At 18.3% G+C, this 19539-nt stretch overlaps 1 protein-coding gene across 1 annotated transcript in view; it reads left to right on the top strand.

Annotated features, from left to right (window-relative positions):
* Window positions 1-2152: 2152 nt before the first annotated feature.
* The window catches only part of LOC108003733 (ABC transporter G family member 20-like), a 42341-nt gene continuing 24954 nt past the window's right edge, over window positions 2153-19539 (top strand). The window contains exon 1 of the mRNA XM_017066203.3: window positions 2153-2696. The gene's annotated coding sequence lies outside the window, so the exon portion shown is untranslated. The remainder of the gene's footprint in view (window positions 2697-19539) is intronic.

Below are 19539 nucleotides of genomic sequence, written 5' to 3' on the forward strand. Positions count from 1 at the left end.
TGTTATATCTTTATATCAAATGATTTTGCCCTAATTTTTTTTTATTTTTCTTATTATTTGATATCATAACATGTGATAAATCAATAATATATATTAAAATAATGGGACATTCTATAGATATAGATATAGATAGATATAGATATGAAGTCAAAGTAGCAAAGACTATATTTTTATTGATGCTCGAATATGACAACTATTATTAGTACTAATGAAAATTATTGCGTTAATAACATTTAGATAAGCAATATTCGATATATTACTAATATTTCGAATTATATTCATAATTCATGTATTCATAATTTTCAATATATTGTATTGAAAGTTTTTTATAAATATCTTAGAAACTAAATTTTTATTCTCTTTCATTTTTCCAAATTTCAATCGGTTTGGATTTTTTCAAAAAACATTAAAATCGATGTTTCTGCGGATTAGTAATGTTTGCTTTCTAAATAATTATTTATCGTTTATATGTATACTGAGCCTTAATAACATTTTAATGATATAGATTATTGAATTATCGATAATATTTTGATTAATTTAATTTATTAAATAAATTGCAAAATAAAATTTTCTTAGATTTTAAATATAAAGTTTTATATGAAAATAAAAATTGATTATTTATATATATATAAATTATTATATCATTAAAAATATCGCATATCATAATTTTAAAAAATTTTATGTTTGAATTGAGAGATAGATTTCTTTTGTTTTGCATAATTATATATTTGATGTGATGAAAAAAATTTTAATTTGTTTCATAGCATAAGTTTTCTTCAAAATTATTGTTTCGAAATTAATTTTGAAGTTCATATTAATTTATTTATAAATTTTATAAAATCATTTTATAGAAAATGGAATTCTATATTTCGCTTATATTTATAAAATATTTTGTTAATATCTTATTTGTAATTTTATAATTGTAGTTTAAAATATAATTTCAATTCTAACTATTATATTACAATCTTATTCTTTATATTAGAAATGATACAAAAATGGTAAAGAGTACTTAGAACGATAAAAGATAAAAGAAAAGTACATTCACATTTATCAAGTACTTATATTAATGTCTAAGGATTCTAAGGATTAGTAACTTAAAAATTATTTTCATTGTTTTGTATATATTTTAATTCTTATTTATTTTTTCTTCCCATGCAAAATATTAAATTATTTCAAAAACAAAAATTTCGGAAATAATTTTTAAAATATGTATTTTCAAAATATTTTCAAAATAATTTAGAATCGAGAAAATTGAAATTGAAATTCAAATTCAAATTTGAATGTAAATTTGAATTTATATAGCTGTAATTGATAATATAAAAAATGATTTTAATCTTTGTTTACTAATAAATCAATTTAAAAAATTTTAGTATAGAAGTATAATATATAAGTATAAAAATATATAAATGTATAAGTATACTTTTATAGTATACTTATATAACTATAGTATAAAATTATAGTATAAAACTATAAATGGAATTAATTAATTTTTATTAACGAATACAAATAAATTCGTATCGATGCAAGATTATTCTATGTATGAAAATAGGTAAAAAGTATAAAATAAAATTTTATCATTTAAATTCTTGTTTTTGAAAAAGAAATCGAGATTGAATATAATATATGTACAGTCAAAAATCCATATAATAAACAAATTTTCAAATTCGATTTTCAAATTAATTTTCAAATATATTTTTTATTTTTTGTTTACTTTTATTTTATAAAAACTTTTTTTATATAATAAAGACTTTATAATAAAGATATATGTCTTCTATAATAAAGATTTGAAATAAAGATTATCAAATTTTTCATAAACTTTGAAAATAAAAATAAAATACTTTTCCTTTCTCTTAAAATATTTATATTTAAAATAAATAAAAATTGAAAGAAAGATTTCCATAAAGTAATATGTGAATCTTGATCGATTATTTTTTGATAAATATATATAAAATATCTTCATTTATATATTCATCTAAATAAGAATATACATATTTAGACTAAAGAAAAGTAATGCATATAAATTTCCTCTTATACCTGTGCTAATCCGAGTATTAACTTTCCAGTTCTGTACTTACAGGCGGCTTACCAATTCATAGTTTCCCCCACTCTTCTCGGTAACTCGGATTTGATCTCTTTTCTTAAAGCGTTCAACGGCAGTCAGGTGTTCGACAGTGCGACGAACGGACGTTCAAGGAAATTTTACAATCGTGGAAATGTGTTTTAATATATTGTTAATATTTTCTGATTCTTTAAAAATTTGATAATCATCAATAATTTTGTTCATTTTAAAGTATCACTATTATCAAGTCATCGACTATGTTTCATGACTATGTTTCATGAACTATATCTGTACATATTTTAATGCAATTCGCGCGCAAAAAGTTACTCGAGAGTTAAAAGGTTAGATTCGCGAAGTAAAGAGAAAAGTGTTCGGTGAAGAAATTCGAGAAAGTTGGACGTGAAAAGAGAAATATTCGAAAAATAAGAAGCAAAGAAAAATTAGTTGTGAATCTCGTGAATCTTATGATCTCTATTGTTGATTAGCATTTTTTAATGTTAATTTTGTGTTCATTGATAACATAAACATATCAAAATAATTAATCATTTTTGATTTTTATAACAAACGATAAAACTTTAGTGTATCTGAAATAGAGAATTCGATTGTTTACGTTCGAGAATTAATCATCTTTAGTAAGGTAAGTGAATTCAGCTTATTTTTGGAATATCAATAAAATTGTCTTTTTATAAATAATATGTTGGTTAATATGGAGAATGAATAGCAAATTTTTACAATAATTTTTTTTCTTTAAGTTTTTTATTCTTTCGATTCTTATTATCATTTTAATTCTTCATTTCAATAAAATACTTAATTTTCATGAAAAATATAATTAAAAAGTGAAATAATTATGTGACTTATTGTAGGAACATTAATTAAATATATTATGCATATTATTACCATCATTTTAAATTACATTATACATTACGTACATATTATCAAAAAATAATTATCATAAAAATAAATATCATTACATAATTTATTTTCGAGAATCATTTTGAATCAAGAAGAAATCAAGAATAGAATATTCCAAAGAATAGGTATTTAATGTTAGATATTGATAATTTGAATACATATACACTTTTCTTTTAATTTAAGTTATTGTGAATATTATAAGTTCATATCATGAATATAAAATATTTAAGAATAAAATAATTCTAATCTAAAAATTCAATTATAAAATATTAATTAGATCTAATAATAATGAATACTAATAATAATGAAATTTTCATATTTTCATAAAATTATTTTAATGAAATGATTTCTGGAATGTATCAAACTTTCACGAATTCAGCATGAATCTTAATAATTTTGCAATTTTAATTAATAAACTTCATAAGATATAAATTAATTATAATTAATTTATCTTCGAATATTGTGATTTTATCTTTAAAAAAAAGTGAAATGAAGTGCAATCAATTCAAAACAAATGATATAATTAAAACTGATAAGTAGCGTTTGATTTCAAATGAAAGAAAAAAAAAAAATAAAAAAAGAAATTTATAATAATCAAAATGGTATTGTTTTATTAATAATTATAATTCTAAAAATAAAATTTATTTAATTTTAAGAATTATGTCTTTTATATAAAAATAAATAAATTTTTATATAGACAACTAAAAATAATCTCAGGATTTTTTTTATTGATATAAAAAATAATTTTATAAATATAAAAAATAATTTTATTTTAATCGATTATTCATTTTAAAATATTCTTATGAAATAAAATATATATAGTTCATTATTCGTAAATAATTTAAATTATTTGTAAAAATTTTTCTTATAATAGATCAGTATGAAATTTTTATTACTGTAATTCATTTTGATGATTAACTTATAATAAAATAATATTTTTATAATATTTATTATAATTTTGTTTTACAATTTTATATTCCTTTAATAATATAATATTAAGTTTCGTCAATAATGGAACTTGTAATCTTTGAAAGAATGCGCGGAAGTGTTACAAAAGAGAGAAGAAACAACGAAGGAATCAGTTATTTAATTTCACCATAATTACTAATCCATAATCATTAATTTATAATCAGTAATTAATTTATAATCCTTAAAAAAAAAATCATAAATTCCAATAAAGATGAAATTTGAATAATGAAAATAGAAAACAAGGGATTAATTTATATATAGTGTAGTATATCTTAACAGATTGGAATATTTCTGAACTAATCTTATATGATATATATTATATAAGGAAAAGAGGAAGAAAACATTTTGTATACTAGTTAATTTACACTTAAGTCGCATTTCATAGTAATCTTTATTAGAAAGCCGCAATTTTGTCATCAAGTTTAACATCTTTCATTATATTAAAATAAACAAATTATTACATATTATATATTATATATATATTATTTATTTTTAAAATATTATCAGATTTCATTTAAATTTTTCAATTAATTCAATTTTCAATTAGATTAATAAATTTTATACATATTTTTCTTGCAAGATATCAAATAGAAATCTATAATTCATTTTACTTAATATTTTTATAATATATTTAATATTATATTTTATATAATATTAATATTTTTAATATTTTTAATAAATAAATAAAATTTTTTTTGATTTTGTGATAATCTTTTTAAAATATCACTTTTTTAATATCTCATATTCCACGTTGTTCTCTCTATGAAGAATTCATGATAGTTTCAATAGAACAGAAGAAGCAAAATCAAAATAAAATGTAGTGATATAATAATTTTTTAAAAAATTCGTAAAATTATAAACAATTGAATTAATTTTATTTTTTTAATAGTTCAATCTAAGAATAAAAATGATTAACTTTTTTGAGAAAAAAGATTTATAAAATAAGATGTTATTCAATAAATTTGAAATTGATTAATTGAAATCAGAAAATAAGAAACGTATACATTAAAATTAAAATTAAAAAAAAATTATTCAATTATGAAAATATTATTTATTCATAAAATAAAAATATATTAAAACTTATTTTTTAAATATATCATATTTGATTATTTTAATTTTATTTTTTTTTTTTTTGTAATAACTTAAGTTTTTATTAATTAACAAGAGAAACAAAATTTATATCAAAAGAAGTTTAATTTTTTGATTAATTTTAATCTTTCAATATTATAATCAAATAATTATATAATCAAATAATTATAATAATCAAATAATTTCTTATTAGCAAAAAAAAATTTTTTTTTAAAATATTAAAAGAAATAACGAAGAAAATAGTTGATTTACTTATTTTATGATTGAGAAAGATAAGAAGAAAATATCATTGTAACTACCGTGAAATATAAAGAGAAATTGATGATTTGATTAAAATAAAAAAATCGCAAGAAAGAGAAACCATGATTTTTTACTTCTGTATGTAGAATCGCTTTATCGCTTTATATTTATTTATAAATATTAAAAATAGAAATAATTATTAGTTATATTAAGTTGAACTTTCTTATAGTTAACATCTTATAGTTAAAATTTTATATATATTTTTTTAAATTATTTTGTTCAGAATTATTATTAAATATTGAAGAATACTAAAAGCAAAAGTAGAGTTCCTCGTTAATTTTTAATTTTTTAATATTTTAAATTAGTAAATTAAATTAATATTCATAATCAATATTTATAAATAATATTTTTTTTTCTTTTTAATATAATAATATAATATAATAAATTGATAAAATGAGTCTGAATTTTAGAAATGAGTACGTTTTGTGAAATTTTATATTTGAACCAACATTTTTTAGATTCTTACTCAATTTTATTTAACTTATTAAAATTAATAAGTTTCAGATGATAATAACAATATATTTTTATTAAAAATTTTATTATACGTAAAAATAACGATTATTTTATTATATACTGCAATATAATAATCAATCACAATTAAGTATTTTAATTTTATTGGTTAATTATTGTATAAAACATTGTAATTAACAATTAATTTATTAGGTCCAATTTATTTTTGGAAAACTATATATATGCTATATAGTAAATAGTATAATAATAATAGTATGTATGCTATATAAGATAAGTAAGAACAAAGTTATAAGAATAAAGTATATGAAGTTTTATGTTTACCATTGAATTTACAAGATTCTACAATTCTGTTCGTTCGAGGTAAAAAGCAAAAAGCAGAAGGTAAAAAGCTTGGTCATCAATCTTTTAATTGTCCCATTAACCGTTATTTTAAACCATTATTTATTATTTATTATATTATTTATTATATTATTTATTTATTATTTATTTATTATTTATTATATTATATTATTATTTATTATTTTGGTGATTTTATTCCTTCCAATTGTTAGAGAAAGAATTTATCCCTAATAACAATTATTGTCCCAAGTTTAAATTTACCGTTGTCGTACATCATTCATTGCATGTTGGAGTAATGTAGGTACTCACTCTGCCATCTCCAAAAATGTACATTCTGCTGGATTATCTGGAATCTATTCAGTCTGTTATTCGTTGCAGGTCATTTTACAAGGATATAGAATCACTGACTAGGAAGTAATCAAGGGATTAGTTTATTAATTGTAATAAGGAATTAATTATTAAATGGCAGCAATTAACGATTGCTTCTATTTATTATTAAAACAATATATAGTTTCTCATATATTAATATCATGTTTCCGATAATTCGCTTCAAATATAATTTCATAACGTTTTTCCACAAATCTTGTAAATGAAGTACACGAAGAAAGATTATATGTATTTCTTTATACGTGAAATTTGTACTGTCTTTCAATTTCGTTTTTTATACGAAATATTAGTTCTTTTTTTTTCAATAATTTGATTTATAAATTAGTTCTGCTAAAATAAGTTTCGTTACCTAGGGTATTAGTGTGGCATTATCCTCCTGCAATAAATTGTCAAGGTCAAAGTATGTTCGTAAATTATTCACGTAGTTACTCTTCAATAGTTTATACTGCAGGTAGCAGAGAATTAAAAAAATCATAGTCTATTGTTTGTGTTCCTATTTAGGCCTTATTCGAAAGCTCTTCTGAAAGAAACCTTTAAATAAAATTTATGGAGAAAATTACCATTTGAAATCCGTGTAATTTAAGTTCTGAATATATCCATCTTGAAAAATCTAAATATGCGCGAAAATAAATATATTGAGTGCAATACATTGTAATTTAATATTTCATTATATATCATGAATCTGTGCATAGAGATAAAGTATGATAATCGATAAAATATCCATAAAATTTAATAATAATTTCATTTTATTATCTATTCTAATATTGATAATTGTGATTATATTATCTTTTCTCAGAAGATTTCTTGTTCATTGCGTAAAATTCTGCAATAATTGTTTCATTACAATATTGCCATTGATCCAATTTTCATTTTCAGACTTCGAAGAATCATTTGGATTTCCATAAAAAAAGTTATAATTTCTTTTATTGTTTTCCATTGTTTCTTCTATGTAACGATAATTTTCCATAATTTCCTGATAGTGATATTCTTTTGTTTAAACCCCTTGAGTTATTTATTGATTTATTAAATAAAATTCTTTCGATAAAACATTCATGTTTGTTGCGAATATTTTATAAATTGTTCTTTAGTTGAATCCAGTTTATTCAATCTAAATCTTCGATTATTCGAATTACTAAAATTTTTTATAGAATTATTAGGACCCAAATGTGTGCCTATCGATAAAATCTAAATCTAACGATACCCCGCACTTGTGTTTGAATTCGTATTGATTCCTTATGATTATTGTTGTAAAATTACCGTTCCACTTGATATAAATAATTGTGAAATATAATAGGGCCGCAGATTTTTTCTATTGTGTATCATTGTATCCTTGTCTATTATTGTCAAAGGCAAAGATAGATGTTACAAAATATTTATTACGGATTCAGTTTATTTGTTGTTATATAAAAGTATACAATATTGTATTTCTTGTCAGAAATTCTATAAAAATCACGTATACATTCTTTCTTTTGATGCTCAGTATTTAGGCAATTAAAACTCGCGCCTAGAAGTTTAAAATCAGCACATTTTGAAAGACTGTGCAATTTATTGCATAAAAAGCACAGAAAGTTTATGGAATTGCAATATATGCGATTACCTGTTCCACCTATGTTCGACTATTTGCGTTTATGGATTTGGAAATGATTTTTCTATAGTATTTTTTTTTCTATTGTTTCTAAATATCTACGCCGAGTTTAAAAATTTTATTAAATCCAATAATTTTACATCTTTAGTAAATAAATGCTTGATTGAGTCCATCATGGTTTAGTAACCGTTTCTATCTATAAAACGATTCTTTATTCAGTAGATAAGTCCAAAGTGTTCGCATATAATTTTCAGTAATTTTTTGTCCTTGAATTTGTTTTTAAGTGCCGTCCATACAACCGCGTAATTATTTTTAACGCCGAGAGATTGTATAATTTTCGCTGCAATACCTTTGACAGAAGAGTTCAAGTAATGGAATTTTTCAATGTTTGTCACTGCATTATTATTATGTACTAATAACTCGAATGTATTTCTATATTTAACTTAATGATTATAATTTCTGTTGAATGTCGGTAATTCTGTTATTAATAATTTGATTTTAAAATATGTGTCAGTATTACTATTTAATGCTGTAGGTGTAAATATAATCCGACAGGTACAATTCAAGTAGGTTGTCAATCAGATCATTATCATTGGACTATAAATCTTTGGCTCTATCTCGTAACATGAGTTTTTTGTACTGCGGGATGAGTTTCTTCCAATTCCGTACTTTCTCTCTGTTCTTCTATAATCTTTTGAATCTATGTTATATTAAAATTTGAAGTTTGGAAATATTTTATTTAATCGAAGCATAGATGCATCCAAAGTTCAATCATATATTTCGAAATCTTAAATCAATGTAGATTTGTATTCTCTAATGAGAGATTTGAGAGAATGTCGCATTCATATTGTCTTAGTAAAGAGGATTTACAGAAAAGTAGGTTGAAATGATCAAAATGATGTCATTTATTTAGTGTGTCCCTTAAATGTTGTATGAAGATGTTCGTTGATCTCGAATTCGGTAGAAGGCAAGCATCCTTGAAGATCAATTGACAGAATTTCGAACAGAATGATATATTTGATTACGTAATCTGTTATGATGTTTTTAAACTTTTTGTGTTGCATTAACAGATTTCAGCATAATAGATTTCACGGCACAAATTTTACATTTAAAATTTTTTAAATTTTTAGTAATATTCGAATTTGACTCAAAGGATCAAAGTGTTAGTTCCAATTCATTTCTGATATATACTAAAAAAATTAATTTATTATAACGTTCATTGTTAACAAAGTTCTAAAATGATTAAGAGCAAAGTTCATATATTAATGAAGGTTTACGTTTATTAGTGAAATATTTTTTCAATTTACAAGATTAAAAGATTCTGTTCGTTCGAGGTTACAAAGTTCATAAGTTTGGGAGATTTTAAGATGTAAAGTTAGGAGATTTAAGAAGTTCTGAGATTACAAAAGTTCTTTGAAAGATTTTAAAAAGGTTCTATTAAAATGATTGTATCCTTTAAAACCTCTTCCATGTTCATCTCGCGATATTACAGGTTTTCGGTAGAGCACACAAGCGGTATAACACTGTGGATCAGCTGATTAAATGACATCTCTAACCTAAGGAAAATTTCTAGAATTAAATTGAGAGACTACGCTACTTATAGAATCTGTTGTTCGCAGAAAATTAATCCGCGAGTATTGATAATTTTTGTCATTGAGATTTATTGGAAAATGTTTCAAATTCTAAGACTATGTCTAAGTGTTTCTAATAACATATATAATTTCAAAGATTTTCTAATTTCTTCTTAAAAATGGCATCATCCTCGTAACATGGCTTTATACTTTTTGTTCAATGTCTTGATATAACCAATATTTATAACAAATTTATAGGAACAGAAATCATTTTTTAAATAATTCTTTAAATAATTTTCCATTTTTTTCTTTAAAAATTTTAGAAATAAAACTTTAATCTATAAATATGATAGTTAATATAAATAATACAATCAAATAATAAATAAATAATATAAACATTATAATATAACATTATATAAAAATAGTAATAGTAACATCATATAATAATATATATATTATATATTAAATAAATACAGCAAACATAAATATAGTGAAAATACAGATATTAATATATATATATATATATATATATTAAATATAAAAATATTTAATATAATAAATAAATTATACTATTATAATAATTTCAAATTATAATAAACTTATTAATAAATACTATCTTTAAAAACTAATAATAAATCTACTCATAAAAAAGTTAATATATTAAGTGATAAATAAATTATTATGAACTCATATTAAGATTAATAATGATATTTCATCAATATCGCATAAAGACGAAAGCATAACTAATCACAAAAAATCGTTTTTACGTTGATGATACAACAATATAATAGCACGTGTGTACAATCAACTTCATATATCAACGCTCAATTTACCTAATTTATCGCGCAAGGATATTTACTTTTATTATATGATGAAAGTTATGTAAAAATAAACTAAAACATGATCGAAAATAATCGAAAAAAATAATACATAACTAATCGTAAAAAGAAAGATGTCATTCTTTCAATGAATTTCTCCACGGCGAATATTTATTTTCTACATTCGCCTATTTTTGTTTCCTGTTACCCATATGAGCTCTTTGTGGCGTTTTTTCTGAAAATAAGAATAATAAGAATAATAATCGATGTAGATTGTTAAACAATATAAATTATACTTTTTTATATATAAGATATCAAAAATACTTGCAATAATAGATGACTTATATATATTAATATATATGATCTTAAGAGTAGGAAAAAAAAATTAAAATTAGCATTTGTTATATTACATATATAATATAAATTTAATGCTATTTTTGAATTATTGTAAAAATAATATTTAAAAATAATAATATTGTAAATAATATTTAATATTATTTAGATTTTTTAGTATTTAATATTATTATTATAAAGATTTGATGCAATGTTTACATTTTAAAACAGTTATAATATCAAAAAAATATTTTTTAATTCTATTTCTATAAAATAAAACAAAGATTTAAAAAATAATTTTTTAAAGATTTTTTAACATATTTTATTTCATTAATATATAATAAAAACAGTTAATATTCAATTTAATAAAAATAAAATAAATTGATTTTATTATAAATTTATTTTTATTGTTTTTCATAATACAAATTCATCAATTATTTTCAATAAATTTAAAAATTTCCAACTATTTTTTTCTACAAGTAATAATACAAAATTAGTTAATTTTAATTATTAATTTTTTCTGCAATATTGACGATTTAAAATAATTTTTAATCAATTTTAATTTAAAAAAATTTCTTTCTTTTAATTCCACAACGTAAGATAAAAAAACAATTTTTTAAAATTATATAAAAATTAGGAAATGAAGATATCAATTTTGAGGAAGTATTTTTCTGAAATTTGATATTTTATTAAATAGTTCAAGTTTTTTTTACAATGTTATTTACATTTATTTATAAAATTTCCAAATCCATACAACAAAATATTTTTAAAATATCTAAATCTATCTTATAAAAAAAATATAAATTAAATATTTTATATATATATTTATTTATCTAATAAAATAAATCTTTTTTCTAGAAAAATTTTTATTCTCTCTATAATGAAAAAATAAAAATTAATTTTTAAATTTTGTATTGATATCATGTGATTTATAAAAAAATAACAAATATCTTTCTTATATATGTTTCTTTTTATTCAGGTCCTTAATAGTAAGCTTTATAGTTTTACTATATAATATTCATTAAAATTAATATAATTATCTCATAAATTAAAATTATCCATATAATGGTTTAATATATTCTGATATTTTGCTAACAATACCTATTTTTGACATTAATTAATTCTAAAATTTTGCTAATGTCCATTTTTTAAATTATCTGGTAATTGATTAAAATTTTAATTTTTTAGATAAGAAATTTATTATCTTTCATATGTTTAAATCTCTAGTTTAGATTATTACTTAAATAAAATAAAGTACTATAAATTTATTTAATATTTTGTTGTAAAAATTTTATAATGTTGATAAAATTTGATTATGTTAATCTAAATATTTCAAAATTATATTTTTAATATTCTTTTTTAATATAAATCATATATGAAAAAATAGAGAAAAAATTAAATCATTCTTGAAGAACATCTAATGATTTTGTTATCGTTATCGAAGTAAATTTAAACTACATGCATATAGTACAAATGTTACTGAGATTAACATTTAAAATTTTCTTTTTCTATATATTTACATCCTTATGTTAATTCTATTGTTATTGCTTTACGAATTTATATATGAATATTACGAATATTTTATATTATATTTTATAAAATTGAAGTTTAATTTAATATAATTTAATATAATATTTAATGTATTTAATTAATTAATAAGATAAACAATATATTTAATGCTATATCCATTATCAAAAATCGGGGATTCTTGGATATTAATTTTCGATAAGTATAAAAAAAAATCATAAAACAGCAAAAAATCCAATGAAATTTAAAATGATTGTGCATATTGATGTTTACATTTAATTTAATTTAAATAATTATATACAATTAATTATATACAATAATTATATACAATATACAACTATATACAAAAAGAAAATCGGAAAACTATTTTTCGTTTTTTTTACAAAAGTTCATAATATACGGATTAACTGCCATAGAATAGAAAATCCTCATGACGCATAAATTACATATGTTGCAATTAAATATGTTAAGTAAATCTTTGTAATATATTAATTATTAAAGAAAAGTTTTCTATTTTTATATATGTTTATTTTTTGTCCAAATCAATTAATAATAAATTCATTTGTATAAAGTCATATTTTTTATCAAGTATATATTTTTTAATATCAAGTATACTATCAGTTCAAATCTATACATATTTAAGATTTAGATACATTTACAAGAAAGAAAATAGATACATTTTATTTAAATCTTAAATTTATTTAGTAATAAAATACTTATTGATAAATACTAATTGAAAATCTTTAATTAATATTTCGTGTACATTTACGTTATAATATATATTGTGAAAGAATATGAAAAAAAATATAAAAGTTTTTACTCGATGTTTTCATTTCGATTTTCTATACAACTGATCAAGCAAAATATGATTACTTATATACGTCGTACAAATATTCTATATACAAATCTAATAATTATGATTAAATATTACATATGCTATTTTGGACTGCATATAAAAATACTTTATTTTTATATACGAATAATATTAGAGATCACGTATAAAATTAATGATTGAAATCTGTTTTTCTAAAAAGTTGATAGTCACAATATACTTATAATATATCATTATATATTAATAAAAATTTTATATATGTATAAAATATATTCATATATATATAATAAAAGATTTGTAGTTACTTTTGGCTTTGATCGCTTAGATACAAGAGTATCTGTTATACTCTTCTAGGAACGGCATTGATATAGATCAATATTTGATGCAATTAACGATTATAAGAGATATAATATATAATAATCATAATAATGTTATATAATCGATGGATCTATGCTATAATTTTACGTTATTTTTATGATATAAATTATTTTAACATATTAATAATAATTTAAAGCCAATACAATATTAAAAATAAATATAAATATGATCAAAAATTATTTTTTTCCTTAGAAAGATCAATTTATATTTATATGACTTTTTCAAAATAATTTGTACGTAACTTATATTACTATGATTTTTTCATTGTTCCAATTACAATATTTTTAATTTTTATATTAATTGCAATATTTCGATTATTAATTACAATTATTATTAATTAAAATCTTGATTAATAATTAGAATAGATAAAAAAATTTATGGTAACATTACAAATTTAAAAAAATAATAAATTTTTTTTCTATTACTATGAAAACAGTTATAATGATGATTATAAAATAAAACAATTATTTGTGAAGATGTGAATGATTTGATTATTAATATGTCAATCGAATTTAAAAAAAATTTGATAAAATGTATTATATCGAATTATAATTAACAGTTTAATATTATTTATTCATCTATCAATATTTCTTGTATGTAAATTATAATTTAAATTTTAAAAAATTGATTTTGAGTCAAATTTTATTCATGTAATTATATTCATATTTTTCAAACAGCATTTTATTTTATAAGATTTATGATTATCTCTATTCTAATTATTTTATTTTACTTGTTTACTATACTTTCATTCACACAAATTTTCTTTAGTGTTAAAATTTACATCTATAATTTACCATTTCAAAGTTACTTGAAATTTAAATGAAAAAAATATTTTCCACATGAAGACATTAAAATTCACCTTGAAAAATCTTCATTTGTCTTTTCATAAGTTTATTTTGCAGTAAAAACATTTTGATGTAAAAAAAATTTAAATCTTTTCAGAAATTTATTTTTAAATACTTTTTCAAATGTAAATTTGTATAAAATAATAATTATATTTTTATGATGTATTTAAAAAACTTGTTGCAATATTTTACTTTATCTTTTACTTTTTAATAAATGAATATGATTTTCAAATCATGTTTATCATCATATTCGAATAAAATAATGGATAATGAAATTAAAAAACACATTATATACACAGTTTGAATAAATTTGTAAAAAACAAATTTGTAAGATTTACATAAATAAATTCATAATAATTTAATAAATTTAATAAATAAATTTATTTGAAAAATATAAATTAAAACTTATATTTATTTAAAAAAATTAATTCATTTAGATTATAAAATGATTTTCTCATTTTTATATTATCATATTTATTTTTAACTTTTTTGCGTTTTTAAATTCATTTATAAATAAATTGTTAAAAATGAGATATGAAGAATTTTTTGAGATAAAATTTAATATAATTATAAAATACAATTGATGATTATAAATACATTCTATAAAGTAATATTATTTTACAAATTTTTTTTAACTTTAATAAACATTTATGTGATTTATTTTAACAATTTAAAAATCTTTTGCTTAATTATAGTTATTTAACAAGATCGTCAACGTAAATTTAAGAAATTTTAAAACTCTGAAGATATGTAGCGTATATGTAGATATATATTAATTATAATTTTTGTCCAAATTTGGCAAAATGGAACTATGAAAATTTAATTATTTTTCGATTTTGTTAAAACTCGTGAATTATAAGAAATGGAAAAAGTTTTCAAAAATTCTTTCTTTTAATAAGAACTATTGTTTAGTAAGATTATTTATCAATTGCTTATATAAAAAAGTTACATTAAATAAAGAATTTACATTTTTTTTATTTCCATTTTTTAAGTAAAATCTTAATCAATGGTTTCAATAATTATAAAAAGGCATAAAAAAATTTTTTTTACTTCAAATAGAAGCAATAAAAGTTGTATTACTATATTATATTTTGCTCCTTCATAATGTGGAAAAAGATTTTTGAATCTCTTTGTACAGATTCTAAAAATTCTAGTTCAGGTATACAATCACATTTATTCTGATCATATCTGAAAAGAAAAAAAATAAAAAAACAGACAGAAATATTTAATGAATGATAACAAATATATGTCAAATTCATTAATATGTTAAAATAATCCCGAAAAAAATTGATACAATTATACATACAATTTCATATGAAAAAATTATGTATGTTTTTATATCTTTATAAAAGCGTTATATATTTATACATAGAATATCATTAAATTATAATATAGTTTTTATTCATAATCAATTTTCATCATTAAAATGTATTTGTTTAAAAAAATGGATATGTTAGATAATTTTGAAAATCCAATTATTTTTTCATTTACAAAATTTCATATATTTGTCTTGTTATATATGTTATATATTATTATTATATGAAATGTAACATATTTTTATATTACATTATAAACATTTCTTTGCAAAATTACATCATCAAAAATAATCGAATATGTGTACATGTATCGTTTTCAAAATTATTTAACTATATTTGAATAACTTATTACATCTTTACATAATCTTACTTACTTCATAAAAAAAAAAAAATTCGATAAATTAAAATTCTAATAAAGATGAAGTATTTTAAATTCTCTTCATTTTATTTCCATTTTATTTTTATTTAGTATATAATATTCATTATCTTACATCTAACATCTTACATATATTATACATATAGCACGGAATTTTTCACATTGTTGCAAAATAAATTACAAAAACTTGTATTTGAAATAAAAAAATCATGCCTTTATGCTGTTTCATAATTATTAAAGATTTCACATAAAAGATGAATTAAAAAAAAATTATAAATTTGTTATTATATTGTAGCGTTTTTAAATGATATATTTTTTTAATTACGACATATTATTATATTATTTTAAATATTATAATAAATTTCTTCTAACTATTATTTTTGAACAGATTTTTTCATTCTCTTTTTTTTAATTTTCTACTTTTTTTTTTCATTTTGTTAATTATTCAAAATCAGATTAATATTATTTTTAAAAATTCGTTATATTATTATATAATATTCGTTATATTATATTATTCCATTATTAATCCGTTCTCAAGAAATACATATATCAATTTTTAATATAAAATCAATTTTTTAAATGAAAATTAACGGAAAAACGAATAATCGATTCTCAATCTTGAAATATTAAGTAAATAAAATTTCAAATAGAAATTTAAATTTTGTTTAAAATTTAAATTAAAATGCTAGAAAGGGAATCATTCAATAAGTAATTTTTAGCAACAAATATTGAATTTATGCACAAATATTGAAGTATTTTATTTTGACTATTTTTGTAAATTTGAATTTAAACAATTTATAATGTTAAGCATTAGATTTTATAATTTTTACATATACATTTATAATTTTGTATTTTATCTTTTATTTTTTGTATTTTATCTAAACGATTCTTTATCTAAATGATCGCTAGTCATAAATAGTTAGGAAAATAACTCTATCTAAAAAATATTCCATAAATAAAACAAAATATAAAATTAAAATATCTCAAATAATTTATTTTATTTTTTAACACGGAATTAACGATTATATATTTAAATATAAGTCATTTAAATATATTTAATAATATTTAAATTATTTTTTTGAAATAAATTTTAATTAATATTCATAACATTTTATGCCTTTAATTCTTTTTTTTTTGTCTTTTATTGTTTTGTTATATATTGTCTATGTTAAATTTTATTCTTATACTGAATAAATTCTTAATTCAATTTCTCATATAATAATATTTTCATAATAGTTTTTCATTCTCATATATAGAAAAAAAATTAATGTTAATAAATCTTTTATCGAGGTCTAAGATATTCGTTTGTTTTGCTATAAAAAGATAACGAACAGTGTATTATAACAGTTCTTAGATACGAAATAATTCGGAATATGCTTCCACATATAGGCAATCAAAAATACAATACAGTATACATATTAAATTAAAATTACATTTACATAATTCTAAATATTTATTTAATATTGTATATTTATTTATTTTATTATAATAAAATAATATTTAATTGAAAAATAAAATAAATTATATATAATTTATAATTATCATATATATATTATAATTAAATATAATAAAATATAATTTACAATACAATAATATATAATATATAATTTACAATTAAATAAAATAATTTATATAATAAATAAAATAATATTATAATATTATTATATAATATAATAAAGTAAATATAAATATTATGAATAATAATTTGATTTTTCATTAATTTGAAATTTTATTTTATTTATTTATAGTTATATTAATAATTAAGAAATAATGAAAAAAAATTATACTATTTAATTTTGAGATGTGATAAAATTAAATTTAGAATATTATTAATATATATTAATTAATGTTAAATAAAAAATTTTTAATTTCTGATTTCATGATTTAGATTTGATTAACGTTTTAATGAACTATCTAATTTAATTTTAATCTTAAACTCTTTTTGTTAGTAAATTTTTAATAATACAATTTAAATAATATTTACATAAACTCGATTATATATATATATATATTCGATTTTTTTTATAAATTATAATATGCAACATTTTTTCTTTTCTTATAACAGATTTATTTAGCGATAAATAAAATTTATTTTTAATTTTTATCCGTTTATTCGAATAGACTTTTGTCCAATCTTATAAGTAAATATGTGTAATTGATATTATAAAAATCGGAAGATTATATTATATAATCTTTATTTATTTTCAATGAAAATAAATTTAAGTTTTCAAATATTTTATTTAAAATAAAAAAATTATTTAATTAAAAATCTTTATATGTGAATGTTCATTTTATAATTATAAAATATTTTAAATTTTTATAAATAATTCACAAAAAGAATTTAATATTTATATAAATGTATTAATATAAAATATAATGTACTAATTTATAAATTTGATAATTTTTAATTTATAATTTTGTAATATAATATAATTGAATTAAATATGATTTTTTATGAGATAAATTGGAAAAAGTTATAAAATGATGATATAATGTAAGTTATTTAATATATAATCAAATACTTGTAATCAAGTCTCCATAATTTAAATTTTAGATAATTATTAATAATACAGCTAACATTTTTGAATAATTGAGATTTCACATTCCAAAGTTGGTTATATTTTATCTCATATAATTAAATAATGAATTATTTTAAATAGTTTCTAATTTTTATTTTAAATATTAAACATATGAAATGTAATTTTATTTTATGCTTCATTAATAAATACATATAAACAATTATATCATTAATTATCATTAATATATACATAAACAAATTATATTAAAATTATTTTAAAATAATTTTTTATTTCGTTTTTCGTATTATGTTTGATGTAAATAAAATAACAAATAATTTAATATAAAATATTGAATTGAATTAATTAATTAATCATTTTTTTTATAAAAAATATGATAAAGCTATAAATATTTTGTATTTTTAGTTTTGTATTTTAACTACTAACATTTATAGTTTTATCAGTTTTATTTGTTCTCAAAAAAGTTGCAATTCTAATTTGTATAGTCATAATTTTTATACTTATCTTTTAATAATATGTATCCTCAACTTATATGCATGAGGTATTATATGAAATATTATATGAAAATTTATATAGATATAGTTGGCAATATTCACATAGAATTAGAAAATATTTGGGATTTTATTTGAAAAAATATTTGATTAAATAAAAAGTATTTTAAATAAATTCCAATTAAATATATATATATATATTAATCTAGAAAAAAATTATTTGTTCATATTCAAATAAATGAACACATCATTATTTTAAATTATAAATAAGGTAATCTATGATTTTAATGATTAATTTTTAAATAAATTATTTAAATGCACAAATCTGATTTTCAAATAAAGTTTTCAAATAAAAAAGATTTAATGAATAAAAATTTGACGTATTCAAATACATTATATATATT

The sequence above is a fragment of the Apis cerana genome, linkage group LG15 (assembly GCF_029169275.1).
Source record: "Apis cerana isolate GH-2021 linkage group LG15, AcerK_1.0, whole genome shotgun sequence".
In the NCBI taxonomy this organism is placed as follows: domain Eukaryota; kingdom Metazoa; phylum Arthropoda; class Insecta; order Hymenoptera; family Apidae; genus Apis; species Apis cerana.